This window comes from Acomys russatus, chromosome 18 (genome assembly GCF_903995435.1).
Source record: "Acomys russatus chromosome 18, mAcoRus1.1, whole genome shotgun sequence".
NCBI lineage: Eukaryota > Metazoa > Chordata > Mammalia > Rodentia > Muridae > Acomys > Acomys russatus.
This window is the reverse complement of record NC_067154.1, coordinates 44,286,460-44,300,041: the sequence shown is the minus strand read 5'-3', so window position 1 is coordinate 44,300,041 and position 13,582 is coordinate 44,286,460. Positions and strand designations below refer to the sequence as shown.

The 13,582-nt window shown below is 41.2% G+C and overlaps 1 protein-coding gene across 1 annotated transcript in view; it reads right to left on the bottom strand.

Annotated features, from left to right (window-relative positions):
• Scel (sciellin) overlaps nucleotides 1-13,338 on the bottom strand; it is a 104,951-nt gene extending 91,613 nt beyond the window's left edge. Inside the window, exon 1 of the mRNA XM_051160934.1 lies at nucleotides 13,175-13,338. The gene's annotated coding sequence lies outside the window, so the exon portion shown is untranslated. The remainder of the gene's footprint in view (nucleotides 1-13,174) is intronic.
• Nucleotides 13,339-13,582: the final 244 nt, after the last annotated feature.

Here is a 13,582-nt window from a genome sequence, read left to right as displayed (position 1 = left end):
TTTATTTTATACATGGTGAAAAAATTAGTCCCAGTGTGTTTAACATCCCCAAGGCTATATAATAAGCAACTAATTAAATTCAGTTTTCAATGGATTCATTTATTCACTCAATAAATGTGCATTGAGTACCTGCATTGTGCCTGGCCCTGACCTAGTGGAGGCAGCACAGTGAGTCGGACAAGTGTTTGGTCATGGTGAATAGACAGAAAGAGAGACTGTGCGCAACTCAGTGCCCAGGGGAAGAAGGACTTTAGACAGGCTTACCAATTTCCTCCTGGGAAATCGAAGAAAAGCCAAGCAACAGGTGTCGCATGAGAGGAGAAGCAACAAGATGCCCAGAAACTCCAGAGCTGGCCAAATGCTGGCAATTTTAAACAACTGTTCCGTGGGGAAATCCCAAGGTCCTTAGCCAGCTGTGACCAGCCACCATTATTACAGTGTGAAAGGTTTAATATGATACCAATCCCTGTTCTTCCAGGACTGATACAGCTCCGCAGAAGTGGCATAGCTATCTGTGGTATTCAGGGATACTCATAGCTCCTTCTCACAGATGCATATGCATCAAAAATTACATTTGGCGGGGATCAGCGCAACGGCTCGGCAGGTGAAGGCAACTGTCACCAATCCTGATGCCTTGAGTTCAACCAACACAATCTACAGTCAGAGCGGGTGGAAGGAGGCGACTGACTCCCACAAGTCATTTTCTGGCCTCCGCCTGTCACATGCATGCACACACACACACACACACACACACACACACACACACACACACACGAAATAAATAAATGAAGATATATCCTTAACGACTATGTTAGCATGAACACAATTAAGACTGTCTGCAGTATTCATGTTCATGATTATTACAGTTGCTTTTTCTCCTGTTGTTTAAAGGAGTTAAAATGAGAACACTTCCATGACTCTCAGAAGCATGGCAAATGTGGACAACTAGTCATTCTAGGTGAGTAAATGTGTCCTTTTGGTATCTATCCTACCAGATGACATACAGAACTTGAAGGACCATTCAGTTATTTATTTATTTATTTATTTATTTTGTGGTCACATATGTGCCAGTATATGTTTTCAGACAGAAAAATATAATAGTTAAATAGACATACAGATGTGGCACTTTAAAGATATTTCTTAAAATGTACTTTCTCAGTTTCTTTTATTTTGTGAAAAAAACAGATATCTCTCATTTTTGCTTGTTTAAATATTTTTATTCTAAGTTATTCACACTACATCGTGATTATAATCCCCTCACTCTTAACTAAGAAGCAAATTCGAGGTCCAATTTCTCACAGTCAAGTTCTGCAGTCATACCCCTTAGCTTACCCCACCAAACAGGGCTAACAAAACTTGCCACCTACTTCAAAGGGTTCTTGTGATGATAATGATCAAATGAATAATGTTCACAAAAAAAAAAATACCTTGTTAAACTCTAAATTCTGCCTGCCTAGCACCTTGTTAGCAGCTATAGTATGTCCTAGAGACTCTGAAAGCCCCCCACTTCCATCTTTTGACGCCAAAGTACCTCCATCAGTATTGTCACAGGCATAAGGACACAGCCACGTAACCTGAACATGACTGACTCAGGATTAAAATGCCAGTCCCGTGACTCCGAGCAGAGGTAACTCTGTGAGGATAATGTGCAATTTGGAGTTTACTATGGGATCTGCCTGAAGCTCAGTTGGCACAGAGCATGTCCTTGCTCAGCTTCTTGTGCCTCCCCATCCTTCACTTCCTGCTCCTGAGACTACACCTGCAATAAGTCACAGGCACCAAATTTCCTCTCACACGCTGATGCTGGGGAGACGGGTACAAGACAGAGAAACAACAAAAGTCATGGCCACTTACTCTCTGTCTAAGCGTGGAGCCTCCTTGCCTACTCTCTAAGCGTGGAGCCCCCTTGCATACTCTCTGTCTAAGAATGGAGCTTTTCCAAAGGAGTGAAGTCATTCGAAGAGCTTTGTGCCACACTGCCCCTGGCCTGTGCCCTGAATTTCTTCAGCTGTCATACCGCACAGAGCAATGAACAACACCATAAACATGTGTTAGTTGAGGCCCTGCTTTGAGAACATAATGTGTGTCATGGGCATTATCTCTCACCACCATATGAACTCCGGGAGGTGGCTACTAGTATCGCCAACACTCAGGCAAGACACGTAAAGTTCAGGGAGACGGACTTCTCCAACAACAAAGCCATCCCTTTTCTGAGCACCCAGCCACCGTACTCAGCATGAGTCACTGAAAAATTAGACGGGTATCCTGAGACAGAGGGACAGAGGCATAGCACTTGTTGGGGGCCTGCCTGACCCACGACATATTGCAAGTCCAGAAAGTTTTACCCACAATGCACCAGGGCAATCAACGCAGCCTTTCAAGGGATCACGAAAGCAGATCAAGCTCCAGAGAAGCGCCTCCTCTGTGTGTTCTTGAATACTATCTTGGTAGTAAAACATACGCGAACACACAATCCTACACGTGAGTAGTCATGGCAACATCATTTGTAATACTAAAAACACAGTGGAACTAACCCAAACACCCACCAAATGACGAATGGATGTGTCGCTTGGCATATCTAATCAATGCATTGCTCAGGATTACACAGGGCTGAAGAACTGATTCACACTCGGACATGGGTGAAATTTGAAATAGGCTAAATGAAAGAAGCCAGACAGTAAAGATGTGTTATTCTGTCTCTGTGAAATGTGAAAACTAGTCAGGCTCTTAGAAAAAAAAGTTAACTTGGGCTTTTTAGAAGCCAGAGGAAAGGAAGATGATGCTAATGGCAATGAGAGGCCTCTTTGGGGGCAAAAATGGTCTGGAATTACACAGTGGTGATGGATTAAAAGCTTGTGAATTAATAAATAACAGTGAATTTTGTACTTTCAACTGGATAAATGTTATGGTATGTGAATCAGCTTCCAACTTTAAAAAAAAAAATTCCAAACCAAAAATTGTCATCAGGTTGGACTCTGAGTGGAGTGCTGAGAGTGGTATGGAAGAATTGGGGGATGGATGGACCCAGAGGGGTCAGGAGCCCCACAAGGAGATCATCATGGCTGGTGTTTCTGAACCCGGGGGAGCCTGCACAAACTGTTGCACCAACCAATGCATACAGTAAACCTAGATCCCCTGTTTAGATATAGCCAATAGACAGCGCATTCTCCACAGTTGTGAGGAGCAGGGACTGTCGCTGTCATGAACTCTGGTGCCCCTGATTTGATCACTTCCTCTTAGTGGGGAGGCCCAATGGGCACACAGAGGAAGGGGAAGCAGGCTATCTGGATGAGATCTGATAGGCTGTGGTCATATGGTGGGAGAAGAGGTCCCCTTCTGTCAGAGGTCTTGGGGAGGGGAATAGGCTAGAAGAGGGAGAGAGGATGGGAACAGGAAGATACAAGTAAGAGGATAATAATCGGGATGTAATCTGAATAAATTATAATAAATTAAAATTTTAAAAACTTGTCAGCCTGTGTGGGCCATATGAGACCTGAAGGGATGGCCTTATTTTGCCACCATCATTTTGTCAGAATAAAATGAAGTAAGATTTTTATATCACAGGATTACATCAAGCCCCTCAGAACTGATATCCATCCAGACATTGGTAACATATATACTGTACTGAGAAACATCCTTGCTTAAATGTTCCTGGCTCCTGACCAGACCCCAATTATTATTTCTGCGTTGGAAACAGAGTCACTCTCTTACAGGAAAGCATGGATGGAAATCAAAGGAAAAATGCCAACCCCATTCAAGATTCTGTCCATGTGAATTAACCAGGTGATAAGGCAGATTGTGTGGCAATAAGAAAATGTAATATTCTACCATGTTGCATAAACATGTAACTACCGGATACTAGATTTCTGATATTTTACTTAGTGTGCTATCTAATAACATACCATATATTCTATTTATAGTACATATTGGACAAATAGAATATTTAGCATATATAGTAAATATTATATATTATAATTTATTCTATAGTTTATATATTATATTGTTTATTTATAAAACAATTAAATACTGTAAATATCTATTCCTATAACATTGAACTTAAAATTCAATATATAGAAGACACACTGTGCTCATTTAAAACACAGAAATCTCTCATTATATATGCCATGTTTTATTCATACTACATTTGCTAGCTTTCAGAACAAACAGCTTCTGGAGTGTTCATGTTGCCTACTGGATCTTTGTGCAGACTTCCCACACATATGGATGTTGATGACTCCTCTCCCTATTGTATGCCATCTTTGGCTTCTTGTTAGGCCACAGAACTTTCTATTTTCCTCCAAGTATCACAATGCATTTGACTGTCATTGTCTCTCTGTCTTTCTGACTACTAGCTAGTTTGAAGTAAAATATGCCTGAGCAGTGAGCACACTAAGGCTGAGTGGTGGCTCAGAGGACAAGTGACAAACTGTGATTTAGCCACAGGCTGAGTCCCATCTGTGACACTCATTAGCCACGTGGGCCAAGCCATTACTTCTGTCTCTGCAAAGTGGGGGTTATAGCAAGCTTAAAGGGTTATTGTGAAAACTAAGATAATGTTCTATAATTTATAAATTACTATAAATCAGCTAAGCTGTCATTATTTCTGAACTCTCCCCTTTTCTTGCCAGAGTCGACAGGCAACAGATGCCTGGGTTGAGAGGACGATTGAGTGGGACATGGGTGAGAGACCAAAGAAACTGGAAAGAGCAATGCCTACAGGCAAGCTGCACACCAGGGAAGATGCACAAGATAGAGGCTAAGGACCTAGAGAGAGAATAAGCTTCCTATAGCCACTTACTCCTAGATGTATCCCAGAGGTTCTAGGGCAGGGCTTTCGGGTTTACATGATACCTGAGACCTGTCATTAACAGAAAGGAAGAGGGTCCAGACAGAGACTGGAGCAGACACCTAGCTCCTTTAGTCAAGCCTTCTGAAGAATGTTTCCTGGCTCCCAAAGCATGAGAAGGCCACACGTTCCAGGAGGGTGTTCAGTCTGTCTTATTGGAGTTAGTTCTAAATGTAGCACCAAGAGGCAATTCCTGCTTTCCATTTGTTGATTTGTTTTTGTTCTTGTATATAGCACTCTGTAAAAAGTTGACAATATGACAGTTTGAGAGTCTCTTAAGATCTTGCTCATCCCAGCATAATACCCAGACCCTGGCTACAAACTTCTAGATCAGGGGTCACAACAAACCCATTCGGGGTCAAAACATCTCTTCACAGGGGTCGCCTAAGACCATCAGAAATCCCAGATGTTTACATTACAATCCATAACAGTAGCAAAATTATGATTATGAAGTAGCAATGAGAATAACTTTATGGTTGGGGGTCACCACAGCATGGGGAACTGCATGAAAGGGTCACAGCATCAGGAAGGTTGGGAACCTCTGTTCTAAATGAACCGGGTTGTAGAGGGTGGGAGAGATGAAGCATTAGAAGCACCGGGTTACAGTAAAAGTATGCCTATAACTCAGTGTGCAGACATTTTTATTAGCCAAATGCAAATCACCATATGTCCATCATGTCTTCTGTTATCTGGTAAGTTACTGAATATATAGCTGGTCTCATATGTGGGACCACATGATTTTTGAGTGAATTTTCAAAATAAAAATGACCATCACTCTGATTGTCATATTCAGAATGCTCCAGAAGTCAAGCCTAGTAGAATGTATCTATAATTCTAGCTCCTGGGGATGCTGCTTGGACCACAGAGAATGTTCAAGGCCAGCCTGGAGAAGTGAGTAAGACCTTGCCCCAAATTAAAAAAAAAAAAAAAAACATAAAGTGAGGACTGGGTATCCTGTTCAGAGGTAGAGTGTTTGCATAGAATGAAAAAGAAAAAAGAACATTCTTAGGATACCATGGCTTCTTTTTGTTGTTGTTGTTAATTAAAAATTTTGCTTATGCTGGCCAGTGGTGGCACACACCTTTAAGTTTTTTTTTTTCCAAGACAGGGTTTCCTTGTGTAGTCTTGGCTGTCCCGGACTCACTTTGTAGACCACGCTAGGCTCGAAATCACATCAATCCGCCTGACTCTGACTCCCGAGTGCTAGGATTAAAGGCGTACGCCACCATGCCCTGCAGGCACACACCTTTAATTCCAGCACTTGAGAGGCAGAGGCAGGCATATCACTGTGAGTTCAAGGCCAGCCTAGTCCACACAGTGAATTCCAGGACACCCAGGGCTACAAAAAGAAACCTTGTCTTGTCTCGGAAAATACATACATACATACATACATACATACATACATACATATGTACGGTGTGAAGCCCTCCTCCCACACCATCTGATCAGTCTATTGTCTGGTTCATCTTAAACTTCAGGGACCATCAAAGGAGCCCTGTGCGCACTGGGAAAGGATGAATAGGAAAAGCCCAGACACAAGTAATCAAGATTTTTTTTTTTTTTAGCAACTCATAACACAAAATGGTGACCTCTCTAGCACCCATTCTTTGCTTCTTCCCTAGCTATAGATAAAGCCACACTTTCCAGCCTCTGATGAAGCTACAGGTGAGCACATCTGTAGTGCGGACTATGGAGGCTGAAAGAAACATCTCTTTCTAGGCTGGGCGTGGTGACACATGCCTTTAATCCCAGCACTCAGGAGGCAGAGGCAGGCGGATTACTGTGAGTTCGAGGCCAGCCTGGTCTACAAAGTGAGTCTGGGACAGCCAAGGCTACACAGAGAAACCCTGTCTCAAAAAACAAAACCAAAAACAAACAAACAAACAAAATTTCAAAAGAAAAATCCCTTTCTGCTTGGCCTTTTTTTGTTTCAGTTGTTCTTCTCTAAGTTGCCATGCGGAAGGTAGGAGTGGCTGTCCTGGACATGACAAGGTCATAAAACTGCCACAATTATCCTAGATCATCCATCTTTAAACTTTTCCATCTAGAAGAATGACAAAGCTCCTCTTATTAAAAATTAAGTTACTTTTTATATTTATTCCTCAAGCCTAATGCTTTTCTTCTACGTTTCTAAGCTTTTGTAGAACGGATAGGTTTGAAATAGACAGGGGTCAACAAGACATGTGACAAAACAGCACACGCAACAGCAGGTCTGTGATCAAGGCTTTTAGCAAGAGGGACCACTTGTTGAGTCACTACTATGTGCCAATTCCTGTGCTCAAGTATATGATCTTGTTTAATCTTTTCGGTGTGTACTATTATCTCTAATTATAGGAGCCCAAGATGTAGCCTGCACAGATCACAGTAAGTGGTAGAAACAGGAGCTGTAATTAAGTGTGTATGAATACAATGCAGTAAGTGGTTCCATATACAACTCAAAATGCTACGGGATATAGCCAATACAAGGCTTGCGAGGGATCACTCTAGCATACCGAAAGATAGGGCAACAATGGAGGGGTGGTTGGGGGTAGCAACAGTGATGAAGGGCACCTACAACATGTCCTGACAGCTCAGCATGGAACTTCTCACTCCCACCACACTGAACCTAAGACCTGATAACATTGCTTGCCTGGGGCCATCTTGCTGCCAGACAGCTGAGCAATGCTTCCTATTCATTTCCAAAACTCATGCTGTCCATTGATGCAATCTAGATAATAAAGGAAGATGTATTGTATGCTATTTTCAGGTAATAATAGTTCATTAAGGATTCTGTTTTTCCTTGAAAAACAGACCAAAATAATGACATAATAGTGACACCAAATAATGACAAAATAGTGACACCATCTGCTTGATGGCTCAAGGCTTGTCTGTATAATTGCCTCTGCCAACTATCATCTACCTCAGTTTCTCCTCTCATCAGCCCATTTGGTGGTCCAGAGCCATTTCTAGTGGCTTCTAAACCATCTGTGAAGTGAGTCCCTCTTTCATTCAGTTCCACTTTCCCAGACATTTTTCTGCGACGGAACTCCTCTATCCTGGGTAGGATAGAAAGCAACATTTTTTTTTTTTTAATATACAGGTGTTTCTTATGCAGTTATTCAAAAAAGAATAAAGAACATACATCTTTGTGAAGAATATACTTTTTTTTTTAATGCTTTTTTGGGAATAAGCTGTCAATCAGAAGTCTCTCAAATTGAATGCTAAAATTAAATACAACAAAAATTTTATTTTTATGGAATTCTTTAATGCAATTACTTTTTAAGGCCTAGAGTTATCTGGATTTTAAAACCTATTCAACATCCAACCGAATGAGGCCACTTTAGTAGCTTCAGTTGAAAGTTAATTGGGCTTATTCTTAAGTACCATATTCTAGTTTCATTGCAGTAAAGTTTATATCTTCTCGAGAGAAGGGTGGAACTCCTCAGAAAGCTGCTGCCTGAGTCTATGTGCAACGGTGGCATGCATCAGCACCTGAGTCTCTCTGGTTTCATTTTTCATGAGACCAGGGCCTTACCATGGAGCCCAGACTGGTGTCCAAGAGCTACCTCAGGTTCCCAGGATTTGGGATTACAGCACAGCAACTATGTTTTAAATGTGGAAATCATAGAGGAAAAGAAAGGGATACTCCAATTCTTCTCTATTGTATTGGGAACTACAAAAAGCACCCTCTGGTTTTGGTTTTGGTTTTGGTTTTGGTTTCAAAGTCCTTACAAAAACATTGTGATTTGTCAGTATTGTTAACTACCGTTTATGCTTGAGGAGCCAAAAAAAACCCAGAGAAAGGGTCCAGTGTCTCTCAGCCAAGTAGAGTTCTAGACTAGAAATTCTCAGATTAAATTTAGTGCTCTTGCCACAATGGTAGAATAGCCCTGTGCCCATAACCAGCTATACTTTAGATGGCCATATAGTCGATATACAACATTCAAGCTTAAATATTCTTTTAGCTGTCAAAGTACTAAATACTTAAGTTGAAATTCTAACCAGAGAGCAAAATTCTCAAAAACCTTGACATAAACAGAACAAAACAAAGTTAAAGAAAAGCAAATATAAAAAACTGTCAACCAGCAGCCAATTTTTCATTTCTTCTTTGAGATTCAGTAACAGAAGGTGGTCCTTTGCCCTTACAGTTTGCAAACTCTACATGAGATGCCATGGCCCTATGGGGCTATGGAGTGAAATGTGGTCATTTGATTAAAAATGCTCCCCATGGGCTAGTTGGTCCCCAGTTGTGGGGCTGTTTGGGGAAGGTTGGGTGGTTCAGCCTTTCTGGAGGAAGTGTATCTTTGGGATGGGGATTGAGATTGAAAAGCTTCCCTTACTTCTATCTAGTCTGCTCTCAGAATGCTTATCTTTGAATACATGAGCTCTCAGCTTCCTACCCCTTTGCCTTGCCTCCAGTACTCTGCAACCATAAACCAATGTAAACACCATCTTCTCTAAGTCACCTTGGTCATGGTGTTCTATCACAGCAACAAAAAGTAGATAATGCAATTCTATAATTAAAATAACATGTGAGTCGCTTTAAAGAAAGCTAGGGCAGAGGCTGGAAATAGGGGTAGCTTTATCCTGGGTAGGAGTCTCAGGATAAATGGTTTGCCTGGAGTTACATAGCTAGTGAATTACATGGTGGAGGGTCAAACTCAGGCCACGCTGACACTAAAGCTCCTCTCTTAGAAACATAGCAAACAAAAGGGAGCAGTGAGTGGAAAGTTACTGGACTAAAGGAAATGGTAAATAAAATAGCAGACCCTTTGCAGCAGAACTCTGTGATGGGTCAGCCAGCTGCATGAACTGGAGCAGATTCTTGAAGGTCATTTTACCAAAGGCTTATGAGGGCAGAAGAGAGTAGCAATGAATGGGTTAACTACTCCAGAACCCTTTTGCAGTGTAGTGAACTCCTAATACATTTATGGAAATGGGTGACTTTTTGGAAAGCAATGCAACTATCTGTAGAATGGAAAGTAGAAAGAACTACAGCAAATGTGTTTAGGAAAAAAAAATGGTATAAATGGCATTGGCCTGAGTGGTATATGCCTTGCTACATAAAGAAGTCCTGGGGATTTTGTTTCTCAGAAATCATTGTGACAGATAGAATCTCTAAGAGCAGGAAGAGATTGGAGGCTGTAAAACTATTTTTTACAGACGAATGAGAGATAATCTCAGACCTGTAAATAGCCAATAATCAATCACCACCACAGACCTATAAAAAGAAGAGTAATATTCTAGCAGATAAATAAAACAAGCCATCAAAGAGCTCTTATCACCCAACCCCCATGAAATGTTAGGGGAGGGGAAAGCAAATAGATGTTCCTAAGTGTCTTACCGTGTAATTCTTACATACTTTCTAGAAGCCTGCTGCGGTCTCCTGGGATATATGTGCCACCATTCACTAAGTAACTAGTTCGCTCTTAACATCCACAAAAAGATTTACTAACATTTTAGAGCCAAGAACCATGGGTTTAGAGACAATTTAGGATACATTACTTCAATTCTTTGAGTTCTTGAGTGTGCAATTACAGTGAGTACTCAGCACTATTGGTTTCTAGGCTAGATGAAAGCCTATTGGCTTTTAACATACAGCTATAAAATTCCTTCTTCTAATTGATGATTACAATAAAAGGACAATCCATATCTTTAAAGAATTTGGTAACTGACATAAAACAGAAGCAAAATAAATGAAGCTGTCATTTGCAAAGCACGCGCCTGAGGACGAGCCTTGCCTAAATCTGAAAATCATAATAGATTTGCACCATGTCAAACGGGGCGGGGGAGGGGGGCACGAGGCAGCTACAGATAGGTGTATAGGAGCTAGAGCCTACAGCTTTTATTTATTTCAAAGTTCTTGGGACGAGAAAACAAAATTAAAAAAAATATTACAAATGGCTGAGAGGTAGGATAATGCCAGGAGGGAAACTGTGAAAACAAGTAAGATTTCTCTTTGACTGCTGGGCTAAGGATTTTAGCACCTTGCTCGTAAGGAATGCATCCACCACACCGGATGCTATCTGCAATCATATTTTCTAGAGCTGACTGCTGGGTGGACTATGTACAGCTCATTCCACAGTGTGAAAGAAGTCATTCAAAGCACACTTCCGTTTTGTTTACAAGGTTCCCAGGAATGAGACTTTCTCAAGAACAACGGTCAGAATTCTGACACTTAGGGGAGGCAGCCCAGTTAACAGAACCTACAGAACGGCAGCCAAGGTCAGGACAAGGCTGAGTGTGGGGAATCTACCAGACAAGGTCACACCGAGGGGCTGCTGGCTGCTAATATTTAACCCTACAAATATAAAATAAATAAATAAATAAATAAATAAATAAAAGACCAAGTCCAAAAGCCACAAACTAAAAATGTCTTTCTATGTCAAAATCACCAAACAAAAATCATAATACCATTGTTATATATTGCCAGGCAAGGGCACTCTTGATTACATTGCACGGTAGTCCTTTTATAAAGATAGCGTGTAGCTCATTTTATCGCTATTTTTCATGTGAAAATTTTTTTGAAAAATCATTGAGGAAATCCAATAGTACATGATAAATGACGGAGATCCAAGTTCACGTTCTGGTCCTGCTACTCTGGCCTGGGAGGTTGCCTAATACTTATTCTTTGTTTTCTTCATCTAGAAAATTCGAAGGGTAGGGCCACAGAGGCGGCTCAGAGCCTAAAGCCCCAATTTGATCCCTGTAAACCAAATAGAAAAGCCAAATGTGGTAGGACATATTTGTAATCTCAACAGCCCCGCAGTGAAACAAGAGGCAGAGACAGGACAGTCACCTACAAACTCATGGGCCAGCTAGACTGTGAGACACCTCACAGCAGAAAGAAAAGAGGCATGCCGCCTCAGTAAGGTGGAAGGGGAGAAAACAGCTACTGAAAGGTGTCCTCTGATCTCCACATGCATGCTATGGTATGCACACTTTCATGCTCATACACAAAGCCCGTGTGTATGCACATATCGTCATCATCATCAAGTTGTTTAAATACACAGGCTGAGCTAGAAGATTCTATTATTTTTTTCCCAGCTGAGAAATTACACAAATGAGTTTCTTAGATTTACATGCACCTACATTTCTACAAAATTCCAACCTTTTCCTATGTATTCTCTCTATATATATTTTAAAAACATTTTATTAATTTATTCATATTACATCTCAATTGTTAGCCCATCCCTTGTATCCTCCCATTCTTCCCTCCCTCCCTTCTCTATATATCTTGACATTTATAATCATCTAAATGTCTTGGTAAACACTTAGGTTTTTTTTTTTTTCAATATTGTAATTACTAGAGAATAGCCAGTATCAGAAAGGCCGTATCTGTATCATCAGCTACAGAAGTGACAACCGATTTTCAATCTTATGAAAAATAAAACTGTACTCCACACATGTTATCCTTGGGCTTTCTGTTGACTATACATGTCAGAAAACCAAGCAGTGAAGCTCTTTAGGAAACCTTTGAGACCTGAACACTGACTCTCAGCCACTCAGTCATAGAAAGCAACAAAACCTCTAGTTCTTAAACAGAGCCATGTCTGCGTCAGGAAAGGGCTGCTATAAGTTGTGCTTGATTCCCACTACTCTGTACCGTAAACAAACGTGATGAAAGGAACAAACGAGTCAGACCAGCCAGCTGGTTTTTCAGGAGTAAGATGAACAGAGAGGTTGAAATTCCCTCTGCATACCTTAATCCCTTCTCAAGCTAAGTCAGAACATAGTCACAGGCACACAAAGCCCTGAGAAGAATCACACAGCTCCGCGTCACCCCAACCTTATTCTATCCCATGGATCTCTTGTGTAGGCAAGGGTGATTTTCTTATTTGAAGATAATAAAGTTGAATAGGTCTGCAGTCTTTGTCACAGTTGAGGGAAAAAAATGGTGCTATTTATAAATCAAAAACGTTTAATATTTTACTAGAAGCATGAAAAATAGGAATATCTTTAAAAAAAAAAAAAAACAGTTTTATAGTCACTGGAGAAAACAGACCAGTGAGGGATGATTCCTTGATTTAAAAGCTTTATTATCTTTATAGGAAGTAGGGTTCCTAAGTTGCCAGCTCCCACGGGAAACTCAAAAGGCTACCCATGTCAGTGATGCCGTGATGTGGACGATGACTAAATTAAAAACCATGAGAACTAAAAGTGCAGGATTTCTGGCACACAGAACACTCATGAGAGGCTGTCAAAACGTAACTGGAAACAAGTCAAAGATAATGCAGACAGCCCTGACCAGCATCATTTGGAGGGGAAACACAAGTTTTGCACAAACCGCAAAGCAGCTCTTTTTTTTTTTTTTTTTTTTTTTATCTCCGCAAATAGAATTCAGCTTACCTCTCTTGCGCAGAAACCCGGACTCTTGGCCAACTGGCCCGCAGTGATTCCCCGAGTGGATCCGGCTGAAACAAATGAGCACCTGGAGCTTCCTAGGTGCAGCTCCCACCTCCACCTGACTCTGTTAATGAACAGCTTAGAGGCTTCTCTCTCAGCACTGAGTCACGCAGGGAGGAGGTAGGCGGTGTGAAAGAGGGTGTCACCTTGTGCAAACACTAGCTCAACAAAAACAGTCTCATTCGCCAGCCTACTGTTTCTGTCCGTAAGTTCTTCGTGTAATTTGTGGCCTTGCTATGCCCCAAAATGCATTTGTTGTCCTATCACTCTTTTAACTGATATCCACAACACACAATATGGGCAAGCTGGCATCCTAGCCAACTACTTGTGAGTACGCTTTTTTTGTTTTGT